The sequence below is a fragment of the Mytilus californianus genome, unplaced genomic scaffold (genome assembly GCF_021869535.1).
Source record: "Mytilus californianus isolate M0D057914Y unplaced genomic scaffold, xbMytCali1.0.p SCAF_10, whole genome shotgun sequence".
Classification (NCBI taxonomy): domain Eukaryota; kingdom Metazoa; phylum Mollusca; class Bivalvia; order Mytilida; family Mytilidae; genus Mytilus; species Mytilus californianus.
Genome location: NW_026262582.1, coordinates 13,314,491 through 13,336,666, shown reverse-complemented (window position 1 = coordinate 13,336,666; position 22,176 = coordinate 13,314,491). Strand labels below are relative to the sequence as shown.

The window sequence follows — 22,176 nt, the reverse complement described above, 5'->3', positions numbered from 1 at the left end:
TTGACAAAGTTATGCTGTTACATTTAGTCTAATAATCTGTCTAAATACAAAACATTAAGTTTTGTTTCATTCATGGTCATGGCTACTACATTTTGTGTGTAAAAAAATCTTCTACATCTTGTTGATACTTATATTTTGGCATTAAACTAGGTCACGTTTTTCGGACTGTTCATACCGTTTTTACACTAATTGCGCTGCATGTGTACTGATTCATATTAATGTCTGAGAATCATTGTTTATTCATTATTTGTACATGTTGAAATTGGCATTAAACTAGCTTTTATTAATTGCAAGTACTCTATGATCTTATATCTTTTTGTGTGCTTCGAGCCCTTCCAAACTGATTTTATTTGATAAAGTAATAAAAAAAAAAACAAAGAAAAAAACGACGGAATTTACAGCCATAAATTAAAAAAAATAAATTATAAAAGTAAGGAGATGTGGTAAATCGCCAATAAGATAGATATACGCCAGAGGGCGTGGATGTATCAGGCAATTTATTTCACCGTGCGGTCTTCAACGATGATAAACGGCCGTTAAGTTTACTTTTGTCGCATTGTAGTCAAAAGGAAGCAACTTAATTCATACGTATGAAAACTTGTTGTTCTTATTTTATTCTTTTGTCAGCTTTTTGAAGATTGCACCATATTATATTATTATACAGATATAAAATTAATTCATATTTTGCACCGAATTGAAACAGAACATCTATGATCATTTTAGAATAAAAGAGCAAATATATGTTTTATCATAAACTGTAATATTGTGATTGATTTTCATTTGCTTTCGTCCCCTTTTAACAATTTCGTTTTATTCTTATTCGCCTCGTTTTTTTTCTTCGTTTGTTTGCTTCTTTTCGTTTCGTTTCACTTTATTTCGAACTTTAAATATACTCTTATGCAATAGGTCAATTATATAAGTCATATAGAGTATTGCTCCGTGTTGAAGGCCGTACTTTGAACTATAATTGTTTACTTTTTACACATTGTGACTTGCATGGATAGTTGTATCATTGGCACTCATACCACCTCTTCTTATTAATATACAATGCATATTTTAAACCGTTTTCTTGTAGACTTCGAACATGAATTCAATTATGATCAGTACAGCCAGCGGATCATTTCAGAGTGTTCACTTGTTTAAAAATTTGGTGTCGTTAACATTCACCCAACATCCCTTTATATCAACAGTTTTTGTAGTTTTATCCAAATTTGTCGTGGATAGATATTCTATTTACATAAACATATAAGAATGTATTCCAATATATTAATACGCAACACCACGAATGAAGTAATTGATCATGAACTGTCTGTCTGAGATGATCGCTCTATCAGAGGAGCACACATTTCCATTTTTTAAATTTAATTCACGATGAAAAACATGTATAATACTTGACACTTTACTGTTTTGGTTTCTTTATTCTAAATCCGTCAATGGAGATGAACTGTTTATTGGGACAGAATAGCAGGAACTTAAACATTTAAGGATAAAAGTATGCAATACGCACAGACTGACTGAAATTGCATGACAAAGCTAAGACTTCAATTATCTTAACCCTTGGTACGTTTATTTATTCAATTTACATCTCTAAAACCTGTGTCTAACTGTTTCTTGTATCTCTTAAACTTAAGATTATCATAACATGTATAAGACATGTCACATATTTCCTCTGCTTACGTTTATTTATTCAATTTACATCTCCAAAACCTGTGTCTAACTGTTTCTTTTATCTCTTAAAGTTAAGATGGTTATAACATGTATAAGACATGTCACATATTCCTCCGCTATTCGCAAAGATTTACCACTGACTTGATCCAGATGGTAATTTGCCCGTAAATCGTAAACTGTAAATATTTGTGAAACATTGAAAGTGTCGCATATCTTTAACATAGTCACGATAGTCTTACGACTTATTTCACGATTTACCACTTTTTGTGAAACGACTAAATGAAACACTAACTATAGTGATCTTCTTCGGTAAGTAAATATTACTTTCAATGAATGAGATGATATTCAAATACTTACGTTACTTGCATACTGTTGGTCTTTGCATATTCAGGACATACACACGAGCTGCGTATGCTCACTAAAAAGATCTTACGTGAATTATACTGAAATGTGCATGACGTTCGAGTTTTTGTTTTATTCTAAAGATTTTTTTATGAAAAGTCACTCGCACTTTTGCAAATATAATAATCGTCAAAGTGCAAACATAAAATAGCTGCGAATTTATACATCCACAGCTAAACGGATGCTCCATTAACCTGCATCTGTTTTACCGAACGACGAGGGAAATAGCAAACCATAATTGTACATGACAGTTAAGTTTTGTTGTTATTGAAAAAGACAAAAATGTTAATATTAGCACTGCATTATTTTAAGGTATCAATTCACATGATTAAATACATATTATGAAGTATATGTAACTTACGTGCCGAAATCACTGTTAAAAAAGAAATAGGTTATAATTTAAGTAATGTATAACAAGAATGCTTCATCAATTTTAAATGTCTGTAATTAAAAATAAACTAACAACGCATAAAGAGTTATCCCTTGTATAATGATATTGAATTAACAAGCATGAACATTTTCGATCTCAAGGATTCTAATAAATTTTTGTATGTATCCTGAAAATAACTAAAAAAGTAAAAAACAAAAATGTCGAAGTACAAGGAAAATTCAGAACGGAAAGTCCCTTATCAAATGGCAAAATCAAAACCTTAAACCTACTGTGATAGTCCTGGCTTGGTACAGGCATTTCTTTATGTAGAAAATGGTGGATTAAACCTTGTTTTGTAGCTAGCTTAACCTCTCACTTGTATGACAGGTGCATAAAGGCATATTAATATAAGATATTTGAATACATAGTATTATTGAAATACTTTTGAAGACAGCAAATTTTATAAACATGATAAATATGTATCTCGAAATCCTACCCTGCAAAAGTTATATGTTCTAGATACTGAAATATCCGTTTTATTGATATGAAATAGGAAGGGGTATCCGGCTTCGTTTTGCAAGTATAAAAAGTTAAAAAAAAAAAGCGACGAAAGGCAAACGTAACGTGACGTCATGACTGCAGTATTTATCGAAATGTTATTTCCCCACGTTTTAAAATGTAACATAATCAGTTCAATGACTTACATAGTATTAAACACGGAAATTTTAGTTGCAATACATATTGTTGCATTTCAGGTTTAAAGAAAATTCGTATGACAGGTATTGAAGAGAAAGAAATTACAAATAAACATGTGTTTGCAACAATAACGTTCATCAAATTAAACCTTTATTTTTTTCTACAGAATATTCAGTATGCCATATCTCAAACAGTATAAAAGTAACCCAACAGGTTGCTTTTATTCTTCAGGATAGCATATTGAAGTAACCTTTTCAATAGTCATGTGTATTCTAGGATCTGGCAAAATTTCACAAAAATCTATGAGATCGCCCATGTTCGTAACTGTTAGCTTAATGTTGAGGTACTGATGACTGCTGTTTCTCAATGGTGTTGGACATAGCGATATCAATATCTTAAAACAACTATCGGAAATTATTTGTCTATACGTTTTAATGCGTTTTAATAATCTGTGGAATTTGTTTGTTTTCTAAAAAATTTTCGACACATACAAACTTATGGAGTTAAAATGAACAAGACAGGTTTCTAGTATGATTTGTCAAATAAATGGTTAAATGTTTTATTTTTTTCATTTTGATATTTTTTTAAATAAATGATTACTCGTATAGAGGACAACAATTTGATTTCGCGGCGAAGAGGAAGGGAGCGGCAGGATGATTTACGTAATCAAATAAGAACTAAAAATGAACAATCGTGCCACAATCAGATTAATTATAACCTTGAAGTAGTATTTGTTTGAAGGTTGAAATATATTAAATTGTAATATTGTGTATATAGGCAGGATATAGAAATAATTTATTAAACAAACAATGCAAGGTTCATGACGTAGCAAATATAATCATAATTTGTAAAAATGTATTTTTGAAAAACAGTAAGCCAGGGAGCTCTTGTCAGTTTGTCTTGAGACCCCTTTCTGTTGAAAATACTAATTTGAAATTTTTTCTCAAGATAACATTGTTTGTCTGTTTGATTTCCTCCTGATATTTTGACTTACTTTGTCTTGCAAGCTCGTCTGAAAAAAAATAAGTTTCTTTATTCTTATTTTACTGGCAGACAGGACAATTAATTAATATTATAAATAAATGATTAATCCATTCCTAATGTTTCGCAAATAGACCTCCACTAAAATATAAACTGAACGAAATTATAAAGTTTGTATAGATGAACATTTCTCCGAACATATTTTCAAAGAACTTTCATAATACATCAACAATTATTTTAAGTATTTCGGGATTATGATTATCTCGATAAACCTGGAAAAGAACAGTTGCTTAATATCGAAGGTCAATTTAACGAGGAAAGAGAGACAATACATTGCCAAAAAGAAAGAAAGAAAAGATTGGATGAAAAACAGAAGTGCATTAAAAAACAAGACATGTGTCTAGTATAATTTGTCAAATAAATGGTTAAATATTTTATTTTTTTCATTATGATATAAATAATTACTCGTATTGTGAAATGCTAATGTTTGTTTTAATGCATGAATGACAATTAAGATATCGTTATTATTTCATAATCATATACAAGTTGATATTAGAGGACAACAATTTGATTTCGCAGCGAAGAGGAAGGGAGCGGCAGGATGATTTACGTAATCAAATTGGAACTAAAAATGAACAATGGTGCCACAATCAGATTAATTATAACTTTTTAGTAGTATTTGTTTGAAGGTTGAAATATATTAAATTGTCATATTGTGTATATAGTCAGGATATAGAAATAATTTATTAAACAAACAATGCAAGGTTCATGACGTAGCAAATAGAATAATAATATGTAAAAACGTATTTTTGAAAAACAGTAAGCAGGGGAGCTCTTGTCAGTTTGTCTTGAGACCCCTTTCTGTTGAAAAAACTAATTTGAAATATTTTTTCAAGATAACATTGTTTGTCTGTTTGATTTCCTCCTGATATTTTTACTTACTTTGTCTTGCACGCCCGTCTGAAAAAAAAATATGTTTCTTTATTTTTATTTTACTGGCAGACAGGACAATTGATTATTATAATATAAAATGATTAATCCATTTCTAATGTTTCGAAAATAGACCTGCACTAAAATATAAACTGAACGAAGTTATAAAGTTTGTATAGATGAACATTCTCTCCGAACATATTGTTTAAGAACTTTCATAATACATCAACAATCATTTTAGTACTTCGGGATTATCATTATCTCGATAAACCTGGAAAAGAACAGTTGCTAAATATCGAAGGTCAATTTAACCAGGATAGAAAGACAACACATTGCCAAAAGAAAGAAAAGCTTGGATGAAAAACAAAAGTGCATTTTTTATCAATTCTAAATACCAGAGAAACTTCGAAGACTCGGCAGGGAATGACGCTAAATTTTAAACACAAGATATATTTACTAGGAATTTTGGACATTCTGATAATAATGATGTCAACTTAATTATATTCAATTAGAGATGTACCACTTTCTTAAACGTTATAATATGGATGTACTGAGAATGTACTTGCGACTTTATATCATCAGATTACACAATAATGATACAAATTTCGGGTAGATGGTTCAATGAATTATCTGCATCATGTGCAACTGAGAGCAAATGTTTAAAACAACAAAGACAATAGAATTCCTTAAAGAATAATTCTAAAACAGAACATATACAATGTACAGCAATACTTTTCTGTTTTTCTTGATTGTGACATCACCGAAAACGACTCATCAGCGACTTTTGTCTACCCACGAGTAACATAACGAGTGCAACTAATAGAGAAAGATCCCATCAACATTCTTAGTCTTTAGTTTTCTGTGTTGTGTCATCTGTACTAGTATTTGTCTGTTTGTCTTTTTATTTTTGGCCATGACGTTGTCAGTTTGTTTTCGATCTATGACTTTGACTGTCCCTCTTGTGTCTTTCGTCCCTCTCTTAGGTACATAAGATTATCTCAGTTTGTAGTTAGGTTCGTGTTGCTCAGTCTTTACTTTTGTATGTAATGTTAAGTGAATTTAGGGGTCTTTTCGTCGCGTTTGGTTTTTACGGCGTTGTCAGTTTCTTTAGACTTATGAGTTTAAATTTTCCCCTTGGTATCTTCCGCATTGTGTTCTTTTATGGGAACATACAATTCACATAGATAAAATGTTATTCATGGGATCATAATTTTTCATAACAATTAAATGTTTACCATGTTTACTATATAAGATATCATATTATTATTATACGCCTGAAATAAGCACAAAATACGAAATATGCGATGATTCCTAGCACTGAAACGGTTTATAATGGGTGCCATAGACTAGATATTCCTTAGAAAAACGATGCTTTGTTCAATATATCGTGGGATAGTTTCAATAAATTATGTTTATTTAGCCATCAATATTTGTATTAAATGGAATACCATGAATTTTTTTGTAAAAACAGTTTGAGTAAGATTGCTTTTTGATGATTTTTTCCTAATTCTGTAATGCAACAAAAAACGGTTTAAGGTTAAACTTACAATTTTGACATCTTCCTATGAAATAAAAAATGAGAGCAATAAAACTATGGTATATTTAATATTTTCCAGTTAATTAGACAAATTGTAATTTGAGAACGACAGCTATTTCTGTTAATTATAATTAAAGTATTGTAAACCGTACAACGTACAGGGAATAACAAGTAAATTATACAAAAAGTACCAAAACTTTTGGAAAAAGTTGATAATAAACAACAGAACAGTATTAACGTAAAATGCAGTAAATACCTTTTTTCATATTCACAACGTCCGAATTATAATCTTTTTCTAAATCAAAACCAGCAGTGTTGCGTAGTTTTCAATGGACATTTTCTACAGCCCTTTTCTTATTTTTCCCAAATCATGGGGACTCAAAATAAGACATGTTGACATGGTTGAGCCTTAAATCTGTTTTTGTGTAAGATAATTTGATTTGACTGTGTATGAAAACAGAAAAAAACGTTCTTATATAGATTTATTGAATAAAGTATATTTACCGCGAATAACAGCGGGTGTAAAACGTCCGGTACAAACGTCACAAACGGATGGCTCTGTAAAAAATGTCTCTGAAAGCAATATATACAAAAGTTTAAAAATTGGTTTAAATCTATTTGTATAGATCTTTTCAAATAATTAAAATAACAAAATGAAATTGAAACAAAGGCATAATTTTGTTTGAGTTTTTTATCGTTAAGTTGTGATTTTAAAACTATTTCATGACTTTGACATTGACACGGTCTCAAGTTTCTGAAATATTTTCATTATTTTAGCAATGGTGCTGATGGACTGCTACTCTGCGAGGGTATAGCCATCTTAGTTAAAAGTGATTCGGTACTGACATGATTCATAACAAACATTTCTTTTTTATCATTCTTTTACTAATCATTAAAATTCATCCAAACTTTGTTGTGGTTACCTCAGTAGCTCTGGAGAACATACTTATGATCCCTGCGTTACAATCTCACTCGTGCCCAGGGAACACAGGTGATATATAATGTCCACTTTATTATTACAAACAATATTTTTTTTATCTTTAAACTAATTATATAATTTTGAATTAAGAAAATAGTAAAAAACACTCAATACATTTATTCATCATGTTCATATATCCTTGGCTTTCAAATATTCGGCTTTGGGCGTTCCTGATGAAGGTAAATCCAGAAAAGCGCTTCAGACTGATGAATTATTTAGTTCGTTTTTATTTCATTACACCACCTGCTTACAAAGCTACACATTCTACAAAAAGGTAAATTGTAAATAAGTACAAGTGCATTCCGATATTTTGTAAAAACTGTTTAAGAAAAGTTTTATATATCATAAGCCGTGCAGGCAGTACTTCAATACTGGCATGAAAATGGCTATTGTTTTATTCATATTGAAACAGTTATGAAATATTTATATTCTACTTGCATAGCTTTGCTTCGTAGTCTGAATTTGAATTAATTGATTCTGTTTTGTTTGTATCAGTTCCTTAAATGTTTGTATTAGGTTCGGGATTTTCAAAAAGTTTTGGCCTTTAAGATCACTTATGAGACATTAGTTGACAAAATAAGCCCCGGTATATTAGAATTGGTATCGTTAATGATATTGAAAAGATCATCACCAAAGTCTTTATAATTGAATGTATAGATATGTTAACTAAAACATACTCGTGACCTAGTAATTCCATATCTAATCGATAGCAATTCTTTCTAAATTACTTCGATGAAAAATACATAAAGATATTGTTAAACTTAAGTCCCATCTCTTTTGTCCGATGATAAATACATAAAGATATTGTTAAACTTAAGTGCCATTTCTTTCAGGCACGGCTGCCCTTAGAATCAAGTATTATTTTCATTATTGTGTAAGTTATACCAGCAACACATGCCGTTTACACTTAAAAGTTCGCCGCATAGATTGTTTTTACAAAGTGTTATTGTTAGCATGTTATCTGTTTAGGAAATTGCCTGACCCGCCTGAGTGATTGTCGTGATAAAGTAAGAAGATGTCCAATTTGTTAATTAGATAAAAGGTCAGGCTATCTGGTAATTGTGTCTATCGTTGGAGATTGTTTTTCATGAGTCAGGTTTTTGTGGTTGACATGTACTGTTGTACTGTCCAGCATTTACTAGTAATTGATTACAAATTCAATTTTAAATGCTATAAGTCGCAGAAAGACGTACAAAGTATTTGGAAAAATGAAAATCTTCATGAAGACAAATTTTTGGAAACAAGGCAGACATTTGGTTAACTAAAATATCTAGCAACCAAAGTTCACAAAAGCACACAGCACAAAATTTTCTACAAAAGACTACAAACTGAGCACCATGAATCTCATTCATTACCGAGTGTGAAGTTTCAAGACTGTTTAGGGTTCGTGGCACTATCATGATAATTTGGTAAATTAATCCGATCGGATTTCCAACTTGCTAAATAATGTGGCTTCTTACTAAAGAAGAGTGACTGAATACCGTACAGCATATAAATTTAGCATTTGCTTTTTGGGGTTCATATTATTGATTTAATTATTTTAATTTTGATATTACGTGAGTATTTTCGGATTATTTCATGTCTTTACTAGTTATTTTTTTTTTTGCTTTTATTAATGGATATTTTTGATTGTACGTTTTATCTTCAACCTTTCCGTAGAAAACGTCGCTACACTACTTACTAAACACAAACAAGGAAGTGTGCTGAACAATACAAATGCCTGCAAGGTATACCTTTAAAAAAACATTTAATTATTCCTTATGTCATTTATGTCTGTTTTAAACATAAGCATACGATATATTGATACATAAAAAGGCAGTTATCTTTGTATCGAAAATAAGGCTTCAATGATGTATCAATAGTAAAAAACTTTACACACTTTTGTCTGCTTGATCCCAAAAATTTTCACCTTAATATATTATGCCTTTTTGGGTTACTCACAAGTTTTTTCAATACAACGTAAATATAAACAATTGTCATACAAAGTCAAGGTTCAACTAGCTATAAAACCAGGTTTAACCAGCCATTTTCTTCGGAAAGTAGAGAAAATGGCAGTGGTTTTTTTAACTTGTCCCGTTGATTTTTATTGACTTCCTCTTTTTGAATATTCTTTGGAGTTTGGTATTTTGGTTATACTTTTTTTATCAATGTTCAAATATTGTAAATCGATTATGGCAAACGGATCCTGCTATGCATCATAAAATTACTCACTAGGTTTGGTAGCATAGTCAAAGGATATTCTGGCTTTACTGTTATAAGCAACATATTTTATGCACCTGTATGTATTTCCCCATCTGTAAAAATAAAAGGACAAACAATAACCATTCAATACATAAAAAAATACAGAAATACAGAAAATACAAATTGTTGTGATTTGAGGCAAAGCAAAAAATCCGGATTCCTGCATTGCAAATAATGATGAGTCTTTTTTTAGTTTGACTGGACTAGAAAATGACGACTGAAACTGTCTAGTATTAAGTTAGAAATATGAGCCGTGAAGTACGTTCAGTATTGATTTGATTGCCTTTCTTGATTTGTTTGTCAATTTCTGAATCTTGGGTTTTCTTTGAACATCCATTAATGCGCCTTATATCTTCAATGCGTTTTTCGTCGTAGAATTTATCATATCATTTGATATCAATTTACTTTATTCCTTAATTATTAATCGACTACTCTCAATCATTGAGAAGGTTAAGGTTTGAAATAAAATTAAAGCAGTTATATTATAGAAATAAAAAACAAACGGTTATGGACACCTTATTAATTACCTGTCTTTTTCAATAGTATAAAGAATCATCTTAACAAACCGAAAACCAGTCGCCGCGTTTTTTTTAAAGTTGGTTCAAAACTCATGTTTGTTGTTTTTCTTCACAAACATGTCCGAAATGTCTACTTATGATTGCTAAATCATGTAGCAGAGATCATAGGTCTTTTCATAACCTGTAAGTTTCTATTATATGAGACTTCAAAACTGTTGACATTAAACACACTTTTCTTACTTTTTCTACCTTAAGGCCACTCTTGTCATGCAGGAAATTAATTCTCGAAGGATTATCACCCTTTTTACATATCTCAGATGATTTTAAATTTTAAAAGTAAACGAAAACTGATGTCGTAAATGCAAACGTCTCATAAAGGATCTAAATTGGAATTAAAATCTATTGTCTGCACACTGCAAAAAAGAATAAAAACAAATCGTTTGATGCTAGTTTTGTGCTTATTATTGCAATTAAAACTCGACAAACTCATTAGATTCCCATTTCAGTATATCTGTTAAGAAAATTCTACTTTATGTTTATCAGGGGAAATCATATCAAAATATTTTGAATGGGAAAAACGACATTACTAAACAGTAATGTAAATGTACTTAATCATATGCACTCAAAAAGATCTATTTACACTATCGTCCCAGTAGTCAAACTAGTTTAACCCCGCCACATTCTGTATGTATCTATTCCAAATCAACAACTTGTAATTCAGTGGTTGTCTTATGTTGCTGCTTTGCAATTTTATTTTTCGTTCATTATTTTGTACATAAATTAGGCCGTTAGATTTCTCGTTTGAAGTGTTTACATTTGTCATTTCGGGGCCTTTTATAGCTGACTATACGGTATGGTCTTTGCTCATTGTTGAATACCGTACGATAACCTATAGTTGTTAATTTCTGTGTCATTTGGTCTCTTGTGGAGAGTTGTCTCATTGGCTATTATACAACATCTTCTTTTTATATGAAAGATCTGAAAGAATCAAAGTCTTCAATCCTTTCAAAATTACTGTGGATTAATTACTATTCGTGTGAAGCCAATTTTCAAAGATGTTGTATGTAAAGATAAACCGCAATTTTAAATAAATAAAAAAATGCAAATTTTCTATAGGCTTCTAGGCAGACTTTGGCAAAAACCACGAAAATAGATATTCTCCAAAAAATGTATGTTTTACTAAATCCACGAAACTAAGTGCCTACGAAAATAAAAGAATCAACAGTTGGTATTATGATCTAAACACTTTAGATTAGAAATGTTAGTTGCAACGTAACTTTGACGTACTGAACCCTATTTTTACATATTATTAAAAAGAACATTTGAATCTTATAATTTGATTGGTTTATCTATGAGTCAAAGTCTGTTCCGGGAAAATATCTCAAACATATAAAGACTTCTTTTCGATAAAGACATAGATCATGTCTAAAAAACAATAGCATTGTGTTCAAATGAGAATATCTTAGCAGATTTTTGAAATTTGCAAACATTTCTAAAAAGTTGAAACCCTAAATGAATCATTTAAGATAAATCATGAACATATAGAGGCTGATTTATTACAAATAAAATCATCATAGTACCAGGCTTACAAATTTGTACGCAAGATCTAGACGCGCGTATGTCTTCGAAACATCTGAAGTTTGTTATTTAGTAGATGTAAGCAGTGGCTTGATTATACATATTATTATGAAAAGATCTTGATCTGCTAATCGTATTTGCAAAAATTGAATATCGTACTTTACTACAAGAAATGGTCCACGTCTTGCGTAACATAACCTTTCTTCCCCACCATTCACTGTTACAATTGACGTATTTGAACACGAAAAAGCTAAGGTAGTTGTGTCTCTAACCCAAGTTCCTACATCAATGCGGAAACATGGGAAGGTGCATTGTGCACTCGCAGTCGCTAAAAAATAAAAATAAAAAAAAAAAGATCAGCAAATGATCTATCAAGAGTTTTCAAACCAGATAACATTATGACAATCTGACATTGTATTTCTTTTTGGTGCTATACGACCCTTGTACCTGTAGACTAGTATATTTATATCACGTTATAGTATGCATTGTGTGCTAGGTGTTGATCAATATACTTCAGATACTGTTTTCACTTGTTTGATTGCAGCTCAGTGATTGAATACACAAACGGAGTTATTCAAACCCACACTAATTGTTAAGACTAGTACACATTTCAACGTTTACACTCATATTATTAATCGTGTAATCCATAACAACTAAACAGAACTTAAAATTTGTTATTATTCTATACTTATCAAATATGCTGGCTATATCTGAACCGATTTTGATTGCAAATTTTTCTCTTTGTTTTTTTTCTTTACACTGATTACGACTAAACATTAGTAGGAGTTATGGCTACTTTTATAACCCGTAGAACATAAGGACAAGTAAGAAGTTTAGAAACTCGTTATCAGATATATGAAACATATCTTGTTTTTGTTTGTTTGTTTTAAAGAATTTCTTTTTCTATTTCAAAAATTAAATAGTCTCTGCTATATAAATTCAAAATTTTAAGACCTTATATGATTTTTGACTTTTTATTGTACAACCATTTATCTGAAGTTGAAACTAAACGAAACGCTAGACCATGGTTGGCGTATATACGGCTCACTAGTGGCGCTCGAATAAAAAAAGTTAACGGCAAAATGAAATACAAAGTTAAAGGACATTCAAAATACGTTTTGTATATTACATAAGTCTCATCAAAGGCGCTCGAATTTTTAAAACCGTTTTTGAAGGGGGAATCAAATACGAAGTTGAAAAGCATGGAAACCCGAAACATTCAGAAAAGCATGGCAACTCAAAACATTCCGAAAACTTGTGTAAACAAGTAGAACAATTATGACTATGATCGTTCAAATGTCTTCTGTTATCACTTAATATACTTTGCACATTTCAGTTTATCTATTTCATATTGAAATTGGTAATGGAGCATAACAAATAACAAACCTGCCCCGAAACATACGAAAAGAAGCAAGATACTTGCTATCGTCTTTACCATGATTCCTTTAATTCTGGAAAAAAGTAACACAATAAATCATGATCAATTAATAAATTATTATTGATTTCTCGTTTCAAAACTTTCAATAATATATATCACTGGTTTGAATTCCGCCGGGGGGAGCACAAAAATTTAGTAACACAAATTTGCAGGCAACATTGTTGACCTAAATTTAAGGCGAATTATATATAACTTATGGTGTTAGCTCTATATAACCGCTGTCTATCCGATGAAAAGGAATACAAAACAAAAAATAGAAAACTAAAGACTGAGCAACAAGAACCTCACCAAAAACCGGGGGTGATCTCAAGTGTTCTGGAAAGGTAAGCAGATCCAGTTTATGTGACCCGCGTCGTGAAGAAACGTATGTTGTTCAATCAAATCAATTGATCGTGACATCACGCAATAGTGGATTGGTAACACTTAGACATCACAAATATGTTAACTATATAATAGGAAGTACCTACTTATCTCCTTTATTTTTAGCAAAAGTGTATACATTCATGTATTTTCGGAACAGTATAGAGTAAGCTATTATCTTGACATTTTACACCAAAATGGTATATTTTTTGTCTAGATATGTCTATTTGTGGTGGAAAGACCTTCAATTGTTCTCTGAATTTCAATTATTATTATTATTATTCTTTCTCCACCAAACTTTAACGACATATCCCCAAAAAAGTACGATACATGTTAAAATGATATTAGGTATCAAGCAGTTTTAGAAATTAGGAGAACACAGAGTGGGCTAAATAAATGTCAAATGTAGTGTGCTGATCAATATGTTAAGTGTTTGTTTATTCTAAATTCTTGAAAACAAAACGTTTCAAAATTGAAGTGAATAAAACAAGTTTGTTTTCATTGCCTTGAATACAAAAAAAACGAAAATCTAATACAATAAAACCATCATGACCATTTGATTTCAAAAACATTTCTTGTTCTTGTATTTTTACGGAAAAAGAAAATAAATATGCTTTTTGTCAGTTTGTTAGAATGATCCAGCAAGAGGTGAAAGGTGGCTCACATATATGTGTTGTACACTTGCCGTGATTTGGTGAGATATCATGCTTTTTTAAACCACGTTTATTAATTCGGTTATGACGATTTCAGTCTATAAAATTAAATAATATTTCATTCATGTAAATTTAAATAGTATGTTCATAATACTAAAAATCCATTCTTTTTCATCTTCTCTTCAGCGTTTCTGCGTCCTTGTTTACTTCGAAAATATTACTACGCTAACATCTAAACACGATGATGATCCCAAACATCTATTGCAAACTATATAAGATTAAAAGTTATTTAATATTTTCTTATACCATTTCTTTTTAAAAGGATGGTGTTGAAATTCTTTTGCTAACCATATTTTGTTGCACTTTATTATGTTTATGTAATCATTTCCACTTTGTTATAATTTCCTTTGAATCGAAACATATATTTTCTTTTTTTTTTTTTTTGCATAGTAAATTTATATCCAATATTATAATGGCGTATTAACTTTTATGAACATTTTGCAAGATTTTGAAACTGCCCTGATGTGAAATAAATTATGTAGAATATATTGACCTTGACCAATATATATTGACAATTAGTATACTATTCCCAGAGTGACCTAGTCACAATAATTATGACGTCTTGAAAGGCTATTTTATTTCTTTGCCATGACGGCAAACATAAGAAAAAGAAAAATAGACTTTCAAGACGTCTAAGTTATTTGGGTGAAATTATTGTTTTATCCAGGTTGGTTGACTGATTTTTTTTACAGATTACAAGTTTCTTCTCAATCTTTTTCCATACAATATTAAAATACCACTTTCATCGTTTTGATAAAAGATGAGTATGATATCTCTTATTTTATCACTGACAGTTCTATCTGTATTCACATTTATACTGCAACTCACTTTGCTATTTGCACAGTCATAATTCGTTCAATGTAGATAGAAAGATATGTGATTTCCAATCACTGAAAAAGCCTTTAAACCTCAACACTCATTGCCTGCTATTACTTGATGTGAAAGCCATCAATTTTGATACCACAAAATATATTGTCTGACGCAACACAAGAAAAGTGAATGTTTTATGACATTAATAGTTGAAGTCTCAAAAACATTCATTTAATAATAGTGTAGTCTTGTATAATCTAGAATAAGGAGATGTGGGTATATATGATTGCCGATGAGCCAACTAACCACCAGAAACCAAAGGATGTAGATGTAAGCAACTATGGTTCACAGTAGGCCTTCAACAATAGCAAAACATATACCCCATAGCTAGCTACATGTATACAAGGTAGATGACAAATGGCGAATACTATTATATGTGCACTTTTGACACATAGGAAATATACATGTAGATGTCAGTTACCTCAGTGAAATTGTAAATTAATTCAAAAGAGAATCCTAAACAACTTGAATTATGCATAAAACAACAAACAAAAGAGCTAGAGCCGAAATTAATCACAGCTTAATTTGACTTCTTAAGTGTCCGTTAATTAACCCCAGCTTCAACATGCATGATTTATGACAACTTATTGGTGGGTGTGTAAATATTGACACCTGTGTATAATATGTCTCTTTTCAAAAGATTTGATGTAAACTACATGTATGAACATGTTAATTGGAATAATACGAATATTTTTATTGGTTTTTATACAATTTCACAGATTAAGATCGATTAACAGGTGAAATTTTCTGATCAGGAAAGAAATTACTAAGTAAAATCCGTGTTTTTAACGAATGCATACAAATAAATGTTTGGTGCCAAGAATGTTAATATCTATATATGGGATATGTCTTCATAACAAAATTCTCACACTACCATTTCTTGTGATTTTTTTTTCGAAACTGTCTTTTTTGTGATTTTATTCAACAACAAACTTTTTTTCGTACAAGATTTGTTTTTATAAACTGAATGTCGTATTTTCTTTTCTCTCCTACTTTCAAAGCGACCCTTGTTCACAAAAAATGGATTGGATTGGAATTGTCTAAATTATAATCATTAATAAAATGCTATTGTATTTTTATAAGACATATTTTATAAAATAATCTGGGACTAATTTATTAATACATTTATCTATTAGTCCAAGCATACAGTAATATATGACGGTATATTTTCCTGTTTCAATTACCATGAATGGGTCACCATTTACGAAAAAATGAATGGGAATTACAAAAAAGAGAATAATGGGACAAACAATATAGATAACAAAATAAAGGGGTGATGAAATATAAAGAATAGATTGATTGATCGTTGGTTGTATAACGTCCAATGGCAAATAATTCCTGCATGTTAAGGACGAATATAATAGAGACCAATTGGCAGAAGAATAAAGATATAGAATGAAATGGTATAACATTAAAAGATATAGAACTATAGAAACGATGATCTGACACCTAAACCATTACCAACCACACTCGCATATATATATCTTTTAATGAATATTTAATTTTGGTTTCATGGTCCCCCAACCCAGACATCAATGTTCTGGATCCGCCCCTGACAATACAGGGTTTCTAACTGGGACTATTACACTAACTTCTAGTATAATAGTCCCAGTTTCTAAACAACATAGCCAAATAGCACTGTCATCAAAAATTGACATTCTATCAGATAATGAAATTCGTCTCCAATGCTACCAATATTACAATGATGACATTTTCGATCAATTCTATTAACAATATTCCACCTCCCTAGCTCTACTGTATATAATATATTGTTACGTATGTGGCGAGACTTTAATAAACTATTGAATCTCTATTGGAAATCTGTGGTTTGTGGTTCTATATCTACATAAAGTAAAACTTCGTGCAGATCCAAGATATTAAAATATTTTTTTTTTTTTAATTCTAATAAATTAATTAATACCGAAATTTGTTCATATCAATGATGTTTGTCTAGTAACGAAATCGATCAACACGTTTAAAAAAAATCAAAATTTTGTTTATTACAGTTATTTAACAATCATTCACTGTTGAATTGACACGTCTACATTCACCTTTTGTCATTATTAGAACGATTTTATCGAGTTTTTATAACATAAAGACATAGCTATATATAGGTCTAGGCCTTCCAGAACATGCATTGATTTTCGTAGTCGTAAAATGTCATGTCGTTTATAGACAGTCAAATTTAATTAGTACTTAATGCCTTTAAATAATCTATCACAAATCTTTCACGGCAATGCTGTTGACTTTACCAAGGATTTGTATAGTACGAAATTACTATACAAATCCTTGACTATACTGAGTTTTGTCCATACATTCAGCTTTTCATTTTGTAGCTGAAATAAAATAAATCCACACATATATAACATTGGTACCCTGCTATGTTTAGGTTGTATTCATGATACAAATGTGTTTGCCTAATGGGGTTGAGTTGGAGTGCACTCATCTTCGCTAGCCTGTGGAGAGGAGGGGACTGGATCGTATCCCTTGGTTAGCGAAGATGAAGTACATCCGGACAATAAATAAATAAATAAAATAAATAAAATAAATAAAATAAATAAAATAAATAAAATAAATAAAATAAATAAAATAAATAAAATAAATAAAATAAAATAAAATAAATAAAATAAATAAAAAAAATAAATACACATTTTATGGAAACCTAAATTTATTTCAGCAAATTGCTGTTGAAGGTATATTAAACAAACTTCCTAACTGTACATTTTTTTTTTATAGTTTGTATCGAACAACTTTACATTAAAAGAAATATTGTGTTTCCGAAAGACAAGATATAAAAATAAACTGCTACCTTCGGAATTTTGGGTTTTTACTTAAAACAGCTATCCTCCAATCTTTTTAATGACTACTAAAAATTGCGGTTTTGCAATATGTTTAGGTATAGCTAAAACTTAGTCATTTGTAGTGTGTAGAAAGAAGCCATTATATTATATTGTTTGAACCTTAAACTACACATACTGAGCTATGATACTATGATAGGTGTAATTGTAAAATGGTCATGTAATTGACAATCTTCTTTCAAGCGTTATGAATCATTGATTGTATTACCTGTTGACCTGGTTGAATACAAGCACGTGCCAATGATATAACAGCAGAACACTAAAATTACTCCAAGGATTTATATAGTAAGAAGAATTGGAATCTCGTGGGTTATTGTTTTATCTTATTATATAAATCCTTGCACTAAAACTACTATGGTACTGAAAAATGAATCAGAATATATTGTTTTAGTGAAAAGCTCTATCCGATGGTATTTTATTCATAATTTTTAATACTGTCTCATCACGGGCAAAGTGCAGTTTTAGAAGCTTAATGCACTTAGGCGGACTTGGTGGCGTTTATATGCACCACTGTGTCACTGTGAGGTAAATTATTGTTTAGAAATATATTGTACAATAGAAGCTAAGAAAATAGAAACTTCAGTGGTGGATCTAGAAATTTTCATAACGTCCACTTCACTTGCAATATGGCGGATAGTTCTCTCATTGGCAATCATAAATCTCCTTATTTTTATATTGTTAAGTTTAAAATTTCCAGTTACATTTTTGCAAAGACGATAATCAATTCCAATACACATTTTATTTGGGATAACGACTACATTTTTTACCTGCCGGGTTAACAACATTTTAGGGTCAAGTATATGACATACATGTTTTATAAGTAACGATTGCATAGAAAACCGATTTATTGCAAATCTGTTGTCATCCGGTAATTTTTATAACCCTTAGAAAATATAGATGTATAAATTCTTTATCATGAAATACAGGTTTCAGCAAATAATAGTAAACTTTAATACACCGATGTACAATTAATAAATTAATAAATTAATAAACTATCATTAATAAGAAAAATAAAACAAGCAACAGTTATAGATGAATAAGTTATTAAATAATTCCTCATCAAACAACAGCAGAAATAAATAATCAACAGAGGATTTTCCTTCTTTAATCATTAGAATGTTACATTTTTAAATATGAATATATTTCTTTTATTTAAAATGTATCATCAAGCAGAAGGGGCGTTACTCGTAGTTTCATACTAGCATATTGAACGGATCTAAACACGGTCTGACAAATTTGAAGCAAATTTTTAGGTTTGGTCTGATTTCGTCTGAAACCGTCTAAACAGATCTTAATCGCTCGCTAGAACACTCCGTCTTGTTAATTTAAAAATGCCTTAACAGACTGAATTACCTAATTGGAGTATCGATCGGAACGGCGTCTGAAAGTCTCAAACAGTCATGACGTTTTTCTTTCGCGGTAAATTCAGTCGATTAAGACTTGATCAGACCAAAATGACGGTTTCAGACTGAAATCTTGCTACTATGTTTCATTAAGTTTTTACTTCAGTGAGAGTCAGGCAGTCGACCGCGTTTGTAAATTTACATATATTTCTTTCTGGAATTATTAAATTGTTAAACACTGCTTTTGACTTGTGTCTAATTCTATAAGTGGAATTAAAATTAGCTTTCCCGGGCAAGTTACTAGGTCTAAATCACTATATATCGCTGGCATAGTCAACATCTGCAATCAGTCGTGTTGCATCTCGTTATTGTCACCATTCCTGTAGCCAGTCTTCCGGTTACAGCTACTCGAGACCAAAATAGCTGTAACTCCAAAACCTTAGCAACGCCTGTATTGGTTTACAAATGACGTCATTACATACTCACTCACTAATCGAGATATACATGTATCAGTTGTGTAGCTTAAGATCGAACATTATCACACAGAAAATCACAGCAAAATTAATGGAAATGGCGAAAACAATACATAAATATAAATCAATTGTTTTAAAAACAATTGTTAAACGGTCTTTCCCCTCCGAAACATAATTAATTGGTTAGTTGGTTGGTTGGTCGATTGATTGATTGATTGATTGAAAGTTTGCATGACACTCTCTCTATGCGAGGCATCGGACTTGACGTTCATATTCTGACAAGGCTGCGTACTTGTACATCCCGCACTCCCAAACGGAGGGCCTCAGGATTTCCTAATAAATAAAAATCCTAACATCTTCTTTTTTTCTAATTTTCTCTATTTGCTACGAGAACTGATACTTCATGGTTTCTTTTATGTGTTGTGTGTACATTTTGTTTCAACTTGTAGGAAGAAAACAAATGAGTAACATTTTGTCTTGGAAGTTTCACTTTCCATATTTGGATATGGATCTCGAATGTTTTATTCTAATTTTAGGTCCGCGCGCGTGATGATGTTTTGAAGTCACGTGACGCTCGAATATATATGTCTGTAGTTAGAATAATAATTTCTTTTCAGGGGAGACCGATGAACAGAGCACATGTGTATTGATCGGACAAACATGATCACTATTGGTTTTATTATTTACAGGTCATTGATGACGGATCATGCCTGCATCTTACGTACGCATGTTTACGGGAGCACAGATTTGTATTTTAATGCATGATTAAAAAAATTGATTGTAGGATTTCAGCAATATTTACGAACTTGGGAGCAATTTCTACGTCATTGAATTTTATTTCTCAATCAAGCGGACCGCGTTTAACGGGAACATGAATTGGAGCCGATTTTTGCAGGAATGAATTTCTATTTAAGAAGTTTGTAAATCAGAAGGATTGCATTTTTACAGTAAAATGTACAGGACTGAACTTCAACGCGAAATGGGATTCCTCAAAGTAGAAGAAGAAAAAAATAAGAAAAAAAAAGGGGGGAGGGAAGGGGAGGTGGAGGATGGTGGACCTTGGTTGATAAATCAAGACAAGATGCATGTATACATCATTGATAGCTGCAAAGTTTGAGGCTATAATTAGTTCATTTTGTTCATTTTACTATTTCAGTAGCATGGAACCCCTAAAACAATGACGCGTACTATTTTGACAAAAACTTTCCAGTTATATCATGTCGCGACTAACATTTTGGTCAAATTTTTTTTATACGGCTTACGATTTACGTGTTACAAAAACATAACGACAAATTAATTTGATAAAGGCAGATAACTCCTTTAAGATCTCACTGGATCGCTTCGATCCAAATTAGGCAAAAATTTCTGAGGATGTAACAAATAATTTAGAAAAAGAATTTTGTCGATATCTTTATTTGTTACGAAGGAGATGCAATAACAAGGAAAACAGTGTTCAGGGAGATAACTCCTACAAAAAAAATTGTTCGGCTTAGAATTGGTGAAAATAAAAAGCGCATAAACTGTATGATACTATATAAGAAATATCTAAGCGACATCTTGCGAAACAAAAATTTTACGCGAGAACAAAATTAGGCGGAAGAAAAAAATAATAATAATAATAAATATAAATCAATTGTTTTAAAAACAATTGTTAAACGGTCTTTCCCCTCCGAAACATGATTAATCGGTTTTTTGCTTGGTTGGTCGGTCGGTCGGTTGATTGATCGATTGATTGATTGATTGATTGCATGGCACTTTCTCTGTGCGACGCAACTAACTTAAATAACGCCTATATTCTGACCGAACGTGACTGCGTACTTAGACATCCCGCACAGCCAAACGGACGCCTGAGATGTCCTCATAAAAATTGATCCTAGCATCATTCGTTTATAAATTTTCTCTAGTTTCTATGTTACCTCGGACTTCCATTTGTCATCTATTTGTTGTGTATGCATTTTGATTGAATTTGTAGGAAAACGGAGTAAATTTTATCTTGGAAGTTTTATTTTCCCTCATTTGGATATGCAATGTTTTATTCTAAATTTAGGTCCGCGCGCGAGATGGTGTTGTGAAGTCTTGGAAGTTTTATTTTCCCTCATTTGGATATGCAATGTTTTATTCTAAATTTAGGTCCGCGCGCGAGATGGTGTTGTGAAGTCACGTGACCCTCGAATATATATGTCTGGAGTTAGAATATTAATTTCTTTTCAGGGGAGACCGT

General features: G+C 31.0%; 1 protein-coding gene and 1 long non-coding RNA gene across 2 annotated transcripts in view; both read right to left on the bottom strand.

Annotated features, from left to right (window-relative positions):
• LOC127718685 (uncharacterized) overlaps positions 1-22,176 on the bottom strand; it is a 150,820-nt gene that overhangs the window by 66,057 nt on the left and 62,587 nt on the right. The window lies entirely within an intron of this gene.
• LOC127717641 (uncharacterized) lies at positions 5,060-7,151 on the bottom strand. The gene is made up of 3 exons (XR_007989283.1): positions 7,089-7,151; positions 6,595-6,609; positions 5,060-5,077 (listed from the first exon to the last, which is right to left on the bottom strand). It is a non-coding gene; the product is annotated as an uncharacterized LOC127717641 (long non-coding RNA).